Source organism: Protopterus annectens, chromosome 7.part1 (genome assembly GCF_019279795.1).
Source record: "Protopterus annectens isolate FY-2018-M chromosome 7.part1, PAN1.0, whole genome shotgun sequence".
Taxonomy (NCBI): Eukaryota; Metazoa; Chordata; order Ceratodontiformes; family Protopteridae; genus Protopterus; species Protopterus annectens.
This window is the reverse complement of record NC_056740.1, coordinates 154,233,485-154,239,484: the sequence shown is the minus strand read 5'-3', so window position 1 is coordinate 154,239,484 and position 6,000 is coordinate 154,233,485.

The window sequence follows — 6,000 nt, the reverse complement described above, 5'->3', positions numbered from 1 at the left end:
GTTCATAGGTTCATAGTTTAGTACTAGGCTAACTGCCCTTAATGGACATTTTAAGCCTAGCCAGTTACCCCATGTGAGAATCAAACCGTGGACCTTGTGTCTGTAAGGTAAACATCTTAACCATTATGCCAACCTCCCACCCAACTTTTCATACAGCAAAGTAAGTGAAGTCACGCCAAACAGTTCCCCAAAAGTGATAGCAATGCAGTAAATGCTGTGCTGCAATTCACAACCTATATTTATAGTCTATATTAATAGTATGCATATAGGCTATGTTCATGGTCTACAGTCATAGTATGCTTAACACAGAAATGCAGATGCAAGCCGTGTGCAACAACAAGTACCTGGGTTTGAAACCATGAACAGAACTTTCATTGACATGCCCATTGTCTATACTATTTACATTCAAACCTATTCCAGCAGGTAATAGGACCCTGAGTAGGATAGACACCAGTGATCTGTATAACAGAATAGAGCTGAGCAGAGCATCCACTTTGTTACAGTAGTAATCAAACCCAGCCACATTCAAAAGTATATTATCGATGAAGAGATAGTATAGGGCAGTGCATATTACAGAATGTATGTGGACAAATGCATTTGTAAATATTCAAGTTACAGCAGAGTTAATAAAAATTAGATCTGATATTGAAACCTGCAATATTGCAGTATATTTTAAAAGCTCTATAAAAAGAAACAGGAAAACTAAAAAAAAAAAAACAGTTGCTTTGGGGCCCTTATATGTAGAATAATTTGCTAAAAAGTCAAAAGATGTGAAAGTATTATGATAAAGCATCAGAACAATAACAGGCCTGCTGTTTAACACCACAAACGTATACATTAGTTGTTATGAAGTGAATATTTCCAGGTTTTTGTTACAACTAAAATGGAGACTGCTTTTTAATGCTTATAATGCAGAGGTGGTCAGTATTGCTGTGCACAAGGTTTATGACTACTGGACTAGTTTGGTTTAATCCTACTTTGAGTTAACAAACTCTGAAGGGAGAAAGAAGTGGATTAATGGTTCAGTGAAGGTACTTAGTTATTATTAAATTCATTTAACAAAGTCCAACATTTCATAAATGATTAGTAGTTTAACAGAAAAATTTGCAAGCAATGCCTGAGACTGCCCTTGAATATTCTAGGATGAGCAATTACAAATTTTCAAGGGACAATCCATAGGGACACAAATTAAGTACAGCTTATATGTTGATAATAGCAGGTGCAGTTGTGTCATAATTGTGTTTCATGTAGCTGTATCAAAGTAATGGATAAGTTTTAGCTTAAGAAGAGGATATACCTGTTCAAAAAGTTGGCTGACTTTAACACAGATTTTGTAATATACGTGGCCAAGTGTCAGGCTTCCAAAGCATTTTATGTTTGCAAGTCAGGAAAACTAAAGTCTGTATTAAGGAAGTTATAAATGATCTTAAGAATAATGTTCTAACAACTAGTTTACTTAAACATGTGTAATCAAATGCTAATTTGATCTGCAGATATTTTTTTCTCGGGTTTTATGGGAAAAAAGTATAAAGCTTCCGGGTCTGTAAATATTAATAATTTACTTGGTTACAGAGAATATCACCGCCACATTTTATTGAATGCCTTTCTTTATCCGACTTAAATGATGTGATTCCACTCAAGCTTTTATTAAAGATGAAGCAATTGTTCTGCTACATTCATTTGCTAAACCTTTGTAAATGCTGGTACATAAATAGCATTTGTTTAAATGGCTTCAGTCTGAAGAAATACACATGATAGCTTATACTCTGGCTTTCTTGTTTCTTACTAATATGTTTTATCTGTTGTATGAACTGATTTTTGACTTTACTTTTTACTTGATTTTTCAAATGTGTAGGCCAGGTTCTGTTTGAATTGACAGTCTGTTGAAATATTTGATAAAGAGCAGTACTTACACACACACACACACACACACACACACACACACTTTATATATAAAATACCAAAAACAAGTTGAGGATATTTGCATTGTATATGGATTACATATCCATATAAATGATTTTTATGAGACTATATTAATGAAGAGTATTTTTAATTAACAATAACATTTGATAAGAAAATTATAATAATTCTAGTAGGTGAGGTCTTTTTTATCTTGTGGACTAAATTGGTGGGAGACTTCCATTAACAACAGATATTTTGTATTGGCCATATTTAGAATGGTTCTAGCTCAGACACTACTGGCAAAATCTGACCTAGACAATGTTGCTATAGTCATATAAACCAGTAATAATTAAAATATGAAAACTGAGCATTGATTCAAGAGGTGCAAGCAATGAAAATGAATACTGGTGGTGTGAGATGTGATCAAATGTTAGCAGACACTGAACATGAATTTGGGACACGGGTGGCCCTGGGCAATGATTATAGACCTGAATCAAAAGAAGGGGTGAGAGTCACTGGAGAACAAACACTGAGGATGAATTTACAAAGTGCAGATAGTGACTTGTACAAGAGAAACTGAAATGGGATCAGGGAGAGAAAGAGGATAACTCTGGACAACAGGTATTGGATCTACATTCATAACTTACCAGTCAACCCTAAACAGCAACAATAAATGCAAATATTAGAGGCTGGAATGAAGTGATCCTGGACAACAAGCACAGCACATGAACTTTGAAGATTATTTATTTATTTATTTATTTATTGACATTTGTTGACCAGGAAAGTCCACTGGGTCAGAGACCCATTTTCAGTGGAGGCCCGGGGAAAAAAGCTCCACAAGAAGTACAATACAGAAGTATAATACATTGGACATGGCTGTTTACAGAGATCTTAAGCACATGGACAAGATTAAAATACATTTAAAAAAAAATCAAATACAATATAAATACAAAATCCAAGTGCAGTAGTGCAATGTTCAAAATGCAATACAGAATACAAATTTAGATACAGTAATACAAAAGTTGAAACGTGTTCATTGAAGAATAGTTTTACAATATAAAGGGAGTAGAGATATGATGAGTATGGTATAGAGTTTATTTAGGTTTGGATGTAATTAGGCAGGAACAGATAGGATTACTGAGATAATGGTCTTTTAGTGCAGTTTTAAAATATTTTAGAGTCTAGTTGAGTGATGTGCGAAGGCAAAGCATTCCAAAGTTTAGCAATGCTTTAAGAGAATAAGCTTTGACTGGCTCTTTTGTTTGGTTTTGTTACGCTTAATAGGTGCTTCTTAGTAGATCATAGGTTATGGGTTGGGGTGTATGATTGTAGGATAGGACAGAGTGCTCGGCAGTTGTTAGGTCTGAATATTAATTTGTGAACAAGAGTTAGTTGGGTATAGTGAAGGTAGTGGGGGAATTCGAGCCATTTCATTTCAGAGATGGCTTAGCAATGGTGAGAGCAGTTAGTCATGCCTAAGGCAAATGTAGCTATATTATAGTAGCAGGATTGAAGTTTGTTGGAGAGGGATGCGTGGAGGTTAGTAAAAACAGGGCTTCCGTATAAGAGGGAAGGGATAAGCAGAGTGTTAGCAAGTTTTAGTTTAGTAGAATTATCCATATAAAGTTTGTGACAGTAATGTTTCCCTAGCTTAAAATGAGTGTTTTATAGTATTAAGAATATGCTGCTTAAAGGTGAGTTTGTCATCAATAATTATGCCTGATAGTTTTGCTGTCTTAACTATTTCAGTTTTTGTATTGTTCAGTGAGAAAACTCTGAAATCTGAGATAGGTGATTCTGTAGAGAAAAGTAGGAGTTTGGATTTTTTGGGATTCAGTAATAGTTGTGCATCATTTAGCGAAATCTCAATAGATGTAAGGGCATTCTCAGTAATATTTTGAAGATCAGAGAGGCTGGTGGAAGAGGAGATGATGGTTGAGTCATCGGCATATTGTATGAGTGTGCTGTGTTGGCATGGTTTGTGAAGATCATTAATGAATATATTGAATAGTAGTGGTCCCCAAATAGATCCTGTGCTGTTGGGAAGGTATTCTGATTGTTTGTTTTGCCACCTAACAGACTGTTTTCTATTGTTTAGGTAGCTTGAGAACCATGTTAGGGAATTGGCAGAACAACCTAAATTTTCTAATTGTTGTAACAGTTTAGAGTGTGACACTATGTCGAAAGCCTTGGATAGGTCTAGTAAGATGACTGAGGTTAGTAGGCCTGCATCCAGGGCTTTATTCACAGTGTCAGTAAAAGAGAGTAGAGCTGTCATAGTGCTGTGTTCGGGGCAGAAACTATGCTGGGTAGGTGCAAGGCAGTTATTGTCAGAGGGATGAGTTAGGAATTAGTTAGGTATGCATTTTTCTAAAACAATTAGATAAAGGAGAGAGTATAGAAATAGGCCAGTAATTAGAGAGATCCTGGGTAATTCCACTTTTATGTAGTGGAGTAATGATGGATTTTTTCCATTGTTGGGGGACATAAGACTCTGTGATGGAGCGATTAATAAGTAAACTGACTGGGTAAGCTATTGCTTTGGCGGCGAGTTGTAGATATTCAGTTGGGAGATTGTCTGAGGAGAGAGAGAGTAGGGTTTTAGTTTGTTGAGAAGTTTGAGTACCAGAGAGGTGGATACTAGCAGCGTCAAGAAAGGAGGAGAAGAAGTAGCAGTAGGAGAAGTGTGCGGGTGGGTGAAGGAAGAGAGCGAAGGTTAACCGGAGTGTTAGAAGGAGTCGGAGGTTTATGACAGTTGGGGACAGTTTTAGGAGAGGGGTCTTTTAGTAGATTTAGAATGGTATTGATAAAGTGAGAGTTAAATTAATTTGTTGTGGGTCTTTGTCAGGAGAAGGTGATAGGTTCTGTGTTATCCCAGGATTGAGGATGGAGGAAACTAATTTCCCGAACTTTTTTGAGTTAAGTTTTTGACCAGATAGTTGTGTAGAGAAAAGTTTTTCTTATCATTAATTTAGTTTTTTGGCTTTATTTGTGAGTAGCTTGTATGTAATTTCATTTAGTGGAGATTTGTTTTTGCACCATTCTTTCCATGCTCGATCTCAAGAAAGGAGAGATTGTTTAGTGAATTTTGTTAGCCAAGGGGCATGATTATGTTTTATCCTTTTGATGCGAATAGGGACTAAGCTGTTAAGTGTATCGAGAAATAGTTTATTGAAATAATTAACAATGTCATCCAGTGGTAATATTTTTAGTGAGGCCCAGTTGTGAGCCTTTAGGGTACTTATAAATGTGTTTTGGTTAAAATTCGTGAGGCTTCTGGGTGTTCTGTAGGAGTGCAGCCTGGAGATTTGGGTTTGTATTCTATAGGTAAAGACTGGTAGGTGGTCACTTAAGGGGTTTGGAAAGGTGCCATTATTGGAGTATTTTTGAAGGTGAGCGACTAATATCCAATCTAAGGTTGATTCTGTTTGGGTAGATTGAGTACAAGTAGGACTTTAAATAAGCTGTGTAAAAACTGTGCAGGTTGATGCTATTTGTAGGGGAGTTAGAGATTAAGTTTTGCCAATTGATGTTCATGTCACCCAGAATGATAGTTTCATGGAAGATATGATTAGCCTGGGATAGAAAGTCTCCCAGGACAGGGTTATTCTGGCCTGGGGTAATATATAGCACGGCAATACATAGTTGTTTGTTACCATTGATATAGAATAGAATATATAATATATATAATATATATTATAAGTAGTTCCATGTTACCAAAAAATGGGGCTGTTTTTTGCCAGACAGTAGTAGTATACGAGTCACGAAATATTAAAGCTACACCCCCTCCTTTCTTAAGGAGTCTATCATTACAAAGGATATTGTAAGATACGAGTGAACTTGGACAATGGCCATTAAACATAAATTTAGGAGGCAGGATGGAGAGATCATGTGCAATTGGGCAACAAGAGAAAATTTTCAGAATACTCATTTTATGGGTGTGTGTCATAAACCCCAAAGTGTCATTGTACAATTGTGTTTTAAATTAAATTTTGTAATCTCTGTGAAATAGTCTTATCTGGGGTTAAAATGTGTATAAACAGTGAATTAATTCATGTAATAGGGGCCTCCTGACAACATTTGGTAAATCTGGTATAA